Genomic DNA, 13,383 nt, shown 5'->3' with positions numbered 1-13,383 from the left:
CCAAATAAAGTTCAGCTGTTCTAGTAGGCTTTTCCTCACATTTTTGTAGCCACATCTTCCAGCACAAGCCATGGTCCGCAGAGAGCTTCCAAAGCATCAGAGGGATCTCATTATTCAAAGATATCAGTCAGGTGAAGGCTACAAAAGAATTTCCAAGGAATTAAACATACCATGGAACACAGTGAAGACTGTCATCATCAAGTGGAGAAAATATGGCAAAACAGTGACATTACCAAGAACAGGACATCCGTCCAAAATTGATGATAAGACGAGAAGAAAACTAGTCAGGGAGGCTACCAAGAGGCCGACAGCAACACTGAAGGAGCTGCAGGAATTTCTGGCAAGTACTGGCTGTGTAGTACATGTGACAACAATCTCCCGTCTTCTTCATATGTCTGGGCTATGGGGTAGAGTGGTAAGACGGAAGCCTTATCTTACAAAGAAGAACATCCAAGCCCGGCTTAATTTTGCAAAAAGACATCTGAAATCTCCCAAAAGCATGTGGGACAATGTGTTATGGTCTGATGAAACCAAGGTTGAACTTTTTGGACATAATTCCAAACGGTATGTTTGGCGCAAAAACAACACTGCACATCACCTAAATAACACCATACCTACAGTGAAGCATGGTGGTGGCAGCATCATGCTTTGGGGCTGTTTTTCTTCAGCTGGAACTGGGGCCTTAGTCAGGGTGGAGGGAATTATGAACAGTTCCAAATACCAGTCAGTGTTGGCACAAAACCTTTGGCCTTCTGTTAGAAAGCTGAAGATGAAGAGGAACTTCATCTTTCAGCATGACAATGACCCAAAGCACACATCTAAATCAACAAAAGAATGGCTTCACCGGAATAAGATTGAGGCTTTGGAATGGCCCAGCCAGAGTCCAGACCTGAATCCCATCGAACATCTGTGGGGTGATCTGAAGAGGGCTGTGCACAGGAGATGCCCTCGCAATCTGTCAGATTTGGAGCGGTTTTGCAAAGAAGAGTGGGCAAATATTGCCACATCAAGATGTGCCACACTGGTAGGCTCCTACCCAAAAAGACTGAGTGCTGTAATAAAAGCCAAAGGTGCTGCAACAAAGTATTAGTTTAAGGGTGTGCATATTTATGCAACCAGGTTATTTTAAGTTTTTTATTTTATATTTTTCCCCTTTAAAGGTTTCAGTTTGTTTTTCACTTGCATTGTACAGGTTATAGGTCAGATTAAAGGTGTAAAGGGTTGTGAAATTATATGTCTTGCTGTCATTTTTTTACATCACGAAAACCTGGCATTTGAACAGGGGTGTGTAGACTTTTTATATCCACTGTATGTATGTATGTATGTATGTATTGATCTATTCATTTATTTCATTACTTGCTCCGTCTTTGAGCACCCTGAAAAGCGCTGTATAAGATCTATCTATAAGATATGATTATTACGATTATTATTTTTAATAATAATTAAATTATTTATTTCTGTATTGCTTTTCTTACTAGTCTCCTCATATTGTGGAACGACATGGTGCGAAACACAGCAATCCAGTATCTCTTTCATCTGAGGAGGGTGTGATCTACTGCTCAGTTTACTTGAGCCACTTACCTGTGACTGGAACAGATGAGCTTCATGAGATCTCTACAATACACGCAGTCTGAAGTGGTAGCACACACACACAAGTACACAAGCACACATCAACAAAACAAACCTTTTTTCAAATGAAATTTGTGCTTGTCTTGCTCAAATAGTGTGATTTTCACAGTAAAATTAAATGTCACTATTTGAGATTCAGCTGTTGTTATGTGTCAAACAGTCTTAGAATGAGAATTCCCTTCCCCAACCTCTGCTCTCCTCCTCGACACTTTCATTAAGGCCGTGTGGATATGTTGTTCCTAATTTATTAACCCAGTCTCTCTCAGATCTTCATCTCTGGGCCATGGACCAGTGTGGATTACACCCTAGGGCCAGGGCATGCACTGCATCCCGGTCAGTATTCTTTTGTTTTACAATATTGCATTTATGACATGTAAACTGTACATGTATTGTCAGGCTTGTTTCTCACACATATCTTTGACAACATTATTTACAAATCACCATATACACACAGTTTTTAAAGAAATATTCCCGTGTCTGGTGGTTTTTAACACCTCTTATTTGTTCAAGTCATATAGCAATCCTTGTTGTTTGTAATTCCAAAAATGTTCCTGGAGTGCCCTCTGCTGGACAAAGCTGAGAACAGCACTTTGGTGGCTTGTTTAAAATCCTCTGTCTGTGTGTATATTCTGTGGAACCGTGATAATTGTCATTTGAAATAAACCTTTGTGTTAAATTGGTTGTGTAGTGTGAATTTGGGTCCTTTGAATGTGGTTGTGTCCAAGAAATTAACCGAATAGTGATTATTATGGATTTACATTTTATAGAGGGAATATGCCTGTTAAGATATCCAGAAACACAGCAAATTCCTCCTTGAAAAATGTTTTTAATTGCTTGGATGTCTTCTTATGTATCAATCTAGTATAAAGGCTGTCCACATCAGTTGTGAATAGAATAGAGCGGACCTTGTGTGTAAAGTCCGGATCCTGGGATTGGACGCTGTTCTGAGCTAGTGTGTTTGGATTGTTGTTTGACTTACGGATGGGCTGCTGGTACCGCCATGGTCGGTAATTATTCCAGCTGTTATTGCAGTTGATGTACGGGCGCTGATTATTTGATGAGCCGGCAGTCACACGCTGGTGTCCTCCACCATACCAGCCGGGGTGCATCTGGCCGCACGGCGCCACTAGAAAGGCCGCTGGGGCTGCTTGATAACCACCGTGGGACTGCTGGTTAGCTCTGGTCAATTGTGCATGTTTTTGAAGGACAACATGGCTTATTTTGACTACGTATGTAGTTACTGTGAAAAATACAGCAAGTGTTCACGTTATCTCATTTTGTGCTTTTCTCGCTCATATAGTGTTATTCTGACAGGAAAATCACATGGATGTTACTATTTTAGATTAATTTGTTCTTATGTGTCAAACTGTCATAGAATGACAATTCCACTTTAGAAACATCAATTCTTGCATGTTTTTGAAGGACAGCATGGTTTATTTTGAATTCGTGGTGAGTTACTGTGAGAAATACAACAGGTGTTCATCTTGTCTCATTTTGTGCTTTTCTCGCTCATATAGTGTTATTCTGACAGGAAAATGACATGGATGTTACTATTTTAGATTCATTTGTTCTTATGTGTCATAGAATGACAATTCCACTTTAGAAACATCAATTCTTGCATGTTTTTGAAGGACAGCATGGTTTATTTTGAATTTGTGTTGAGTTACTGTGAAAAATGCAACAAGTGTTCATCTTGTCTCATCTTGTGCTTTTCTCGCTCATATAGCGTCATTTTGACAGGAAAATCACATGAATGTAACTTTTTAAGATTCATTGTGTATGAGCGAGACAAGCACAACATTAACATGTATATGTTTAACAGTAACTTAAAAAGAAGTCAAATTAAACCATTATGTCCATCAAAAACTTTCACATTTGAGTGTTTCTCAAGTGGAATTGTAATTCTAAGACATGTCGACACATAAAAAACACATGAATCTCAAATGGTGATGCTCATCTGAATTTACTGTCAACATCATGATATGTGAGCGACCGGAGAACAAATGAACATGTTGTATTTTTCACAGTAACTGAAAAAAGTCAAATTAAACCATGTTGTCCTTGAAAAACATTCACAGTTGAATGTTTCTCAAGTGGAATTGTCATTCTAAGACAGTTTGACATAAAAAAACATGAATCTTACAGATTGACATTCTTTTGATTTTACTGTCAGTCATTTTGTTTGAGTGAGACAAGCACAAGATGAACACTTGTATTTTTCACAATAATTGAAAGAGAAGTCAAATTAAACCACATTGTCCTTTAAAAACATTTACAATTGAATGTTTCTCAGGTGGAATTGTTATTCTAAGATGGTTTGATATAAAAAAAACAAAACACATGAATCTTAGATGGTGATATTCATTTGATTTTATTGTCAACATTATATTGTATGAGCAAGCCAAGCACGACATCAACACTAGTATTTTTCTATATTTCCTTCACTGTGAAGAAAGTCAAATTAAAACATGTTGTCCTTCATGAACATTCACAGTTGAATGTTTGCAAAGTGGAATTGTGATTCTGAGACAGTGTGACACATAAAAACAAATAAATCTTAAATGGTGACGCTCATTTGATTTTACAGTCAAAATCACACTACATGAGCCAGACAAGCACAAACTGAACACTTGTCGTACTATTCACAGTATCTGAAAAAGAAGTCAAATTAAACAATGTTGTCCTTTAAAAACACTCACATTTGAGTGTTTCTCAGGTGGAATTGTCATTCTGAGACAGTGTGACACAAATGATTCTCAAATGGTGACGCTCATTTGATTTTACAGTCAAAATCACCACATATGAGCGACAGGAATACAAAATGAACATGTTGTGTTTTTCACAGCAACTGTGAAGGAAGTCAAATGAAATCATTATGTCCTTCATAAACATTCACAGTTGAATGTTTCTAAAGTGGAACTGTCATTCTGAGACAGTGTGAAACATAAAAACAAATGAATCTTACATGGTGACGCTCATTTGATTTTACAGTCAAAATCACACTACATGTCTTGCAAGACAGCTGGCCCTGGCTGCATCCACAGGTATGGCGGCAAGGAGCCTATGTGTAAAAGGGCTGAATTACTTCAGAGTCTGATAACTGACTGTACAGTAGGTCCATCCAATAAACAGGGGTACAGTCATAGTGTCTCTTCCCCCTCCAAAACAAGCATCAAAAGAAATTCCAAACAAACAAAAAAACACTCTTAGATAAATATCCACACCAACCAAACTAATAAAGGCAGATTAATTCAATAAATTATGATGGGGGGGGGGGGACACAACTATGAATGTCCCCCTGGCATAGGTTGTGGAAATTAGCGTGCCCCTGACGTCATGAAGGTAAAGAGAGGTTACTTAGCTGAGGAGTGAAGCGTGCCTCACTCCTCCACCATCCTTACGGCGCCTCCCCCCTCTCTCTCTCTCTCTCTCTCTCTCTCTCTCTCTCTCTCTCTCTCTCTCTCTCTCTCTCTCTCTCTCTCTCTCTCTCTCTCTCTCTCTCTCTCTCTCTCTCTCGCCGGTTCCTCTTTCGGGTCCACCAAGCGGTCACGCGCTAGTCCCTCTACCTGCGGTGTGTCGTCACTGTGTCCTCCCGCTGCCACCGTTCAGCTCCGTTTCTCTCACCCCGGTGCGCTCCTTCCTGACTCCGCGGCTGCCTATCGTCCTGTGGTCTGACTCCCCTCTTTAATGCAACACACCTGTGTCTTTTAAGGGAAAAAACTAACCACCCCCGTGCACCAATCACAGTCGCTGCCGTTTTTGTGGACAGGTGCAGCGAATCACTGCAATTCAATTGGTGCCCTTAGTAACAACTGGGGAGCAGGAGCAGACCCGCAACCCAACCAACGACACACATACACACACACACACACACACACCCTGTGACACAACATCAACACTTGTATTTTTCACAGTAACTGTGAAGGAAGTCAAATGAAATCATTATGTCCTTCATAAACATTCACAGTTGAATGTTTCTAAAGTGCAATTGTCATTCTGAGACAGTGTGACATAAAAATACATGAATCTTAAATGGTGACGCTCATTTGATTTTACAGTCAAAATCACACATGAGCAAGACAAGCACAAAATGAACATGTTGTATTTTTCACAGTAACTGAAAAAGAAGTCAAATGAAACCACGTTATCCTTCAAAAACATTCAGTATTGAATGCTTCTAAAGTTGAATTGTCATTCTAACACAGTTTGACACATAAAAAACAGCTGAATCTTAAATGGTGATGCTCATTTGATTTTACCGTCAAAATCACACTACATGAGCGACAGAAGCACAACATCAACACTTGTATTTTTCACAGTAACTGAAAAAGAAGTCAAATGAAACCACGTTATCCTTCAAAAACATTCAGTATTGAATGCTTCTAAAGTTGAATTGTCATTCTAACACAGTTTGACACAAAAAAAACAGCTGAATCTTAAATGGTGATGCTCATTTGATTTTACCGTCAAAATCACACTACATGAGCGACAGAAGCACAACATCAACACTTGTATTTTTCACAGAACCTGTGAAGGAAGTCAAATTAAAACATGCTGTCATTCAAAAACATTCACAGTTGAATGTTTCTAAAGTGGAATTGTCATTCTAAGACAGTGTGACACATAAAAAACAGCTGAATCTTAAATGGTGATGCTCATTTGATTTTTCAGTCAAAATCACACTACAAGAGCGACAGGAGCACAAAATGAACATGTTGTGTTTTTCACAAAACCTGTGAAGGAAATCAAATTAAAACATGTTGTCATTCATAAACATTCACAGTTGAATGTTTCTAAAGTGGAATTGTCATTCTGAGACAGTGTGCCATGAAACCAATGAATCTTACAGACTGACATTCTGGTCAGGTTTTACGGTCAAAATTACTACATATGAGCAACAGGAGCACAATATCAACACTTGTATTTTTCACAGTAACTGTGAAGGAAGTCAAATTAAATCATGTTGTCCTCCTTGACATTCACAGTTGAATGTTTCTTAAGTGGAATTATCAATCTAAGACAGTTTGACACATAAAAACAAATGAGTCTTTAAATGTGATGTTCATTTGATTTTAGTTTCAAAATCACTTCATATGAGCGACAGGAGTACAAAATGAACATGTTGCATTTTTCACAGTAACTGAAAAAGGAGTCAAATGAAAGCATGTTGTCCATCATAAACATTCACTGTTGCATGTTTCTCAAGTAGAGTTGTCATTCTAAGACAGTGTGACACATGAAAATACATGAATCTTAAATGGTGACGCTCAATTCATTTTACAGTCAAAATCACATTCTATGAGCAACAGGAGCACAACATCAACACTTGTATTTTTCACAGTAACTGTGAAGGAGTCAAATTAAAACATGTTGTCCTTTAACATTCACTCCTGAATGCTTCTAAAGTGGAATTGTCATGAAGAAGATGAAGACTGAAGATGAAGTCAAATTAAACCATGGTGTTCTTCAACAACCATTAACATTTCAATGTTTCTAAAGTGAAATTGTCCTTGTTAGACACACCACATGTTGGTTTTGTTACAGTAACTGCAAAGTAACTGGCCAGTAACTGGCCATGCTTTCCTTCAGAAACTTTCACACTTGGATGTTTCTCAAGTGTATTTTTCATTCTAAGACAGTCTGGAACATAACAACAGCTGAATCATGTCATGCCATGCTGTCCTTCAAAAACATTCACATTTGAGTGTTTTTCAGCTGCAGATTTAGTTCCGAGATAGTTTGGCACATAAAAACAGTCACACTTTAAACAGTGACTAGTGATATTAATTCTTCCTCTGGTGAGTTTATATTACCTTCTGGCTAATTGCTGTGTATGTGCAGTAACTGCAGCGTAAGTCAAATGAAGCCACATTTTCCTTCATGAACATCCACATTTGAGTGTGTCTGAGATGGAAATATCATTTGAAAAAAGGTTTGTTATGTACTCTTGTGTGCTTGTGTGCTACCACCGTAGAATGTCTATATTGTAGAGATCTCATGAAGCTCATCTATTCTATCCGATGCAGCCACAGGTATGACCAAGTAAGCTGAGCAGTAGATCACACCCTCCTCAGATGAAAGGGATCCTGGATCACCGTGTTTTGGTCCATGTCATTCCACAATATGCGGAGACAAATGAAAAAAAGCAATACAGAAATAAATAATATCATTATTATCAAAAATAATAATCAAAATAATATCTTACAGCTAGATCTTATACAGCGCTTTTCAGGGTGCTCAAAGACGGTGCAAGTAATGAAATAAATGAATAGATCAATAAATACATACATACACAAATATATAGCAGTTGACATGCTCACAATCTTTGGCTCCTTCTCTGAAATGGTAAAACCTTAAACAATATACTCCACTACGAGACTTCTCCAGATTGCTGTCTCTCTGACTTTTCTCAGCGAAGGTCTAAGGTAATGTGCGCTTCTCGAAGGTACTTCATGTTTTCAATAACAAGCAAAGAGGGTGTTGATGCTCTCTCTGGTGATCTCATATTGTAACTACACTTGTTAAAATTTACTGGCTGGTCATTCTATGTGGGCCACACTGATACCCTTCAAGAATATCCACAGTTGAGTGTTTGACACTCAGAACTAATGGCACTTCATAAGAGGCAGCAGCCTCAGCAAGGAAACCCAGACAGCCCTCTCTGCAGCCACTTCCACCAGCTCCTACTGAGGGATCCCAAGGCATTCCCAGGCCAGCCGAGAGACATAATCCCTCCAGCATGTCCTGGGTCCGCCCCGTGGTGTCCTCCCTGATGGTCCAATCCCTGGACAAAGAAGCTGTCTGAAATTCACATTTTGATAATGGTAGTATTTCAAATCTGTTTGTATGGAACTACAGTTTGTCTTTGTGGATTGTTTTGATGCCAAATTGACAAGAAGACTGCTGACATATAATGCCTTTTATCTTTTAGCTTCTGGAGTAATGTGTTTTTATGGACACATAAGGAATTGTTAATACACCATATGTCTTAAAGGGAGATTGGTATAATGTTTTCCCCAGAGACCACAGGGAATTCAAATACTATGTATACATACATATATACACATATATATATGGATACACACACACACATATATACATATGTATATACATATGTATACATATATATTTATGTGTATGTATATATATGTGTGTGTGTGTGTGTGTGTGTATATATATATATATTTTAGGTTGTGTCACAACCACAGAAACACTACGTAACTGCTTAAGTATGGCAGAGTTGTCTGACAGCTTAGTTACTGGTTTGGTAATGGTTTACAGTCTAATAATTTGTTTGTATTGAATACCAATAGTGGCTGAACAGGCTAATTATCAGCTCTAAAAGCTAATATTTCTCTATATTTACCTCCTCTTTTTGTCAGCTGCTGTGTGTCTGCAGTGTATCTAGTGCCAAGAAGAGAAAACAAGTTTCTCATCAGTGTGTTTAATGTTTAGCATGTCAAAAATGATTTCATTCATTTTTGTGACTGCTCTTATGAACTCAGACTCAAATGCTAATAGTTACATGGGTGCGAAAACTCTACCACCCTGTTGCACTGACCTCCACCATCATAAAGTGCTTTGAAAGGCTCGCCATGCAACAAATAAGATCCAGCCTCCCCCCTCTCCTGGACTCATTTCAGGTTGCATTACAGGCCAACCGGTCCACTGATGATGCAGTCTCCTCTGCTCTCCACTCAGCCCTCGCCCACCTGGCCACAAGAAAATCTTACATGAGAATGTTGTTCACAGACGGAAGTTTACGATCCAACACTGTCATCCCTCAGCAGTTACCAGCTTGGTCTGAGCAACCTCCTCTGGAATTGGTGTCAGGACTTTGCCACAGAGAGATCACATGCAGTACTGGTCGGCATCAGCAACAGTGATGAGACCATCTACAGGGACGAGGTGCACCCACTGGTCATGTGGTGTGGAAATACCAATCTCTCCCTGAATATGGGGAAAACAAAGGAGATTGTAATTGACTTCTGGTGGGGGGCTTACTTCGACCCCTCTTTATGTCCATCTTTAGACTTAATTTTATAGTTGAAATATGACAATAACAATTAATAGAATGATTTGCATTTTTAAAAATCAGACAGAATTCTGTGAAAAGGCTGAACATTCAGGTTGCAGTTTGAAGGTCAAGTAATTTTTTTTCAATTTTATTTTCTATATAGCGCAAGCTCACAACATAAGCCATTTGAGAATACCTTTCGAATAGAACAGGTCTATATCTTGTCTTTTTATTAAACAAGCTATATATCCTCATCTTATTTATCTTATTCACAGGAGGGCATGTCATTTCTTTCTCTACATGGTCACATGTTTACAATTCTCCTCTGCTCTCTCACACGCATGCACACAAAGACACCTGCACACATATACACACAGACCTTTACTGCCTCGACTTTAAAATTATTAGTCCCCACCACAAAATTATTCGTCTTGTTTTTTTCTTTCGTGTACATGCGACAATCCTTACAAAACATGACGGCATTTTCGTGATCAAACACAACCCATTCACGACTCGCACGCTTTGTCGACATTCTCATCCCCTGCCTCCTTCCTCTTCTCGCCCCCAGACGTCTGTCCCAACCACCGCAGCATTTAGTTTAACTTTACTTTTTACTTTTAGCTAGCTCAGTCTCCTTTTCTACAGTTTATACGCCGCCGTTCGTTCTTCTTCTTCTTCTTTGTGTTTGCGTTTCCGTGGTTTCTCGCGCCGGTTGCACTACAGACTGTAGTGTGCCTGTGCACAGCCAATGGGCGTCTTGTACGTCATCACGTAGCATTACGACAGTGTTCATGGGAAATGTAGGACGGACTGTCCGGGGGACAAATGACCAAGAACTGTAGAGCGGCTCTGACTGACATGATTGCCTAATGCGTTACCGGCCAAATTGGCTAGTAAGTTTTTATTTACACCCGCCAATATGAATTTTAACCCGCATTTGGCGGGTTGGCGGGTGTTAATTTAGAACCCTGTGCGCACACCCACCCACCAGTGGGCAGAGAGTGCTTTTTCACTGAGTACATGTGGTCCATACATAGAGCAGTGGTTCCTTACCATTATATTAGGAGGGCCACCCCCCCTTGAAGGTCAAGTTAATTTTATTTGATTTTATTTTCTATATAGCGCCAGATCACAACATAAGTCATTTGAGAATACCTTTCCTATAGAACAGGTCTATACCTTGTCCTTTTATTAAACACAATACAACACAAACTCAATAGCCTTATCTTATTTACAGGAGGGTGTAGTATATGCTCTTCTGCAGGGAACTCTTCCCCCAGGGCTTTGAGGATTCTTGTCGCTCGTAAATACCTTTAACCTGTTGTGTATCAATGATGCAGCAATGAAGTGAAGATGATGAAGAAGTTCTCCGCCGATACTGTCTTGTTCATATATAAACAAGTTTATTAAAACAAGTACAGCATCTCAGACAGCATGCTATGTCTGGGTGGTTTCAGCCAATAGAAGCAACACACACATACAGCATCTCAGACATGCATTATATAGGGGAATTGTGTTGCCACAGCTAAATACAGAAGGGTTAGAAAAGACCTAATATGGTCATGGATCGAGCATATACTGCACAACAGGAGAGGGCCTAATATAATCATGGCCTCTCCACCTTTAGGTTAAAGGTATTTACGAGCGACAAGAATCCTCAATGCCCTGGGGGGAGGATGTCCTAATGAGAAGAGCGTATACTACAAACCTAAAGGTTGCATCATTGATACACAACAAGGGCATGTCATTTCTCTCTCTACATGGTCACGCATTTACAGTTCTTCTCTGCTCTCTGTATTGTGCACGGCGGAGTTCCGTCCCGATGTCCGTCTGTGACCCACTTTTGGACTGTGACCCACCAGTTGAGAATCACTGATTTAGAGGATAGTTGAGAAAAAAATCACCACATAGAAATGGCTTTGCAGACACAGAGAGCATTAAGAGTCCATAATAAAATGACCTGGTGTGGGATCAATAAAGTCTTATCTTGTCTTACGTCAATCATCTTTCATTGCAATGAAGACGAGTTCATTAAATTCTTCATACCTGGTGACAACTAATCAGCCCTTCTTATATGTTATCCTTCCTTTATTTATGAAATATTGCACATCTACACAAAAATTTGTATTGAGTATCTCAGTGAAGCCAAACTGTGAGACTGCACCTTCAACATGTTCAGAAGAACACGGCAAGTTGCCTTTACTTTGTGAGGCAGGAAGACCAAGCTGATAAATAGGCCTCAAAATATCTTTCTGAAAGAGTGAAACATACTTTTTTACAATTCTTCAAATGACGTACTGATAACTTTCAGAAGCAAATTTAATCTATTCAAGGTACATGTCTGTCCTCTCTCATATATATTCTGAATCTCCTCACCAGTATTCTGAATAGCAGTTGCTGGAATAAAATACCATCCCTCTAAATTTATGTAAAACATACACACATTTCAGAGACACAATTCACTGAAATAAGATATGTCCTCAACAATGTCCTCAGTATCTGACACACTGACAGTTTCCTGTATGGTACTCTATGCTGTAAAAATGTAAAAGTACATTTAGAGCTGGTATCTTTGAATGGGCCACAACTCACATGTCTGTGTTTACTGGACCTTTGGCAAGTAAGGTTAAATGAAGATTTTAAAATGAACAGTTTTGCTTTGTCTCACTGGGCAGTTAAAAGTGCTAATTTAATCCGCCACACAGGTGTTCACTTGCATTTTCATGTTGCTATTGCCATATCCTGTGCAATTCACAATGTCCCATTTCAGTCATGCCTGGAAAGGGAGACATTTTTTCAAAAGCTCTTTTGCCAGACTCGCTAATCACAGACTCATAATGTCCCATTATGGTGAGAATGCAGCACTTCCAAAAACAACAACAACTACAACAACAACAACAAAACCAGCTGCTTTCAACCTATTCCAACACACATGAAAATACAAGTGAGCGGATTCTCTGCAAGTGAAACAGCAATAATGTTACATCTTAAAAATCAAACCACCATATATCCACCATACTATATGGCACATTAGCCTGTAATAAGTTCAGTCATGCCTGCAAATGGAGACCACCGTTTTTTCCAAAAGCACCTTTGCAAGACTTGCTAATCAAACACAATTTCATCAATGAAAGTGTGTGTAGATTCCACATAAATGAAAAAGCCACAACTTCACCACTAACTCGCACACATCTAGCATGAAACTAACAGCATAATGTTAGCTAACTCTCAGCATACTATGGCATATTAGCCTGTAATAAGTTCAGTCATGCCTGCAAATGGAGACCACTGTTTTTTCCAAAAGCACCTTTGCAAGACTTGCTAATCAAACACAATTTCATCAACAAAAGTGTGTGTAGATTCCTGTTGTTCTTTCTGTCCACAACCTGTATTCAAATGTGCAATGCATTAGCAATCCACTGGGAAAAAAAAAAAAACTTCACGTGGACTCCAGAATAGAAACATCTTTGATGTGCAGTTCATCCAGCACATCAAAGACATCTTTGAAGTATTCTCAGTATAAGTGACGTCAACGTCTGCGCCCCCATAGTCCCTCTGACTTCTCTGGACTTCGTCGTTGTTCCAGCCCTTCTTCCCTTGTCGATCCGGTCAAGTCAACATTAGCAAGGTAAGCGTTTTAATATGATCTGACTCACTTAGATTATCCTCTCTGGGACATAGGCTAAATTGATAGCATTTTGTTGTCTTTCTTTTGCTGGTGAAATTGTGTTTGATGA

The 13,383-nt window shown here is 39.2% G+C and overlaps 1 long non-coding RNA gene across 3 annotated transcripts; it reads right to left on the bottom strand.

Annotated features, from left to right (window-relative positions):
• Positions 1-5,979: 5,979 nt before the first annotated feature.
• Positions 5,980-10,356, bottom strand: LOC143340069 (uncharacterized). Of its 3 annotated transcripts, none has more exons than XR_013079390.1 (3): positions 9,424-10,356; positions 9,191-9,341; positions 5,980-7,715 (listed from the first exon to the last, which is right to left on the bottom strand). It is a non-coding gene; the product is annotated as an uncharacterized LOC143340069 (long non-coding RNA). The 3 variants fall into 3 exon arrangements; XR_013079391.1 differs by having other exon boundaries at positions 5,980-9,341; positions 9,424-9,579; positions 10,026-10,356; XR_013079392.1 differs by having other exon boundaries at positions 5,980-9,341; positions 9,424-9,579; positions 10,115-10,356.
• Positions 10,357-13,383: the final 3,027 nt, after the last annotated feature.

Source organism: Chaetodon auriga, chromosome 21 (genome assembly GCF_051107435.1).
Source record: "Chaetodon auriga isolate fChaAug3 chromosome 21, fChaAug3.hap1, whole genome shotgun sequence".
NCBI classification, from domain to species: Eukaryota; Metazoa; Chordata; class Actinopteri; order Chaetodontiformes; family Chaetodontidae; genus Chaetodon; species Chaetodon auriga.
Note: the sequence above shows the minus strand (reverse complement) of the source record. Positions and strands in the feature narration are given on the sequence as shown.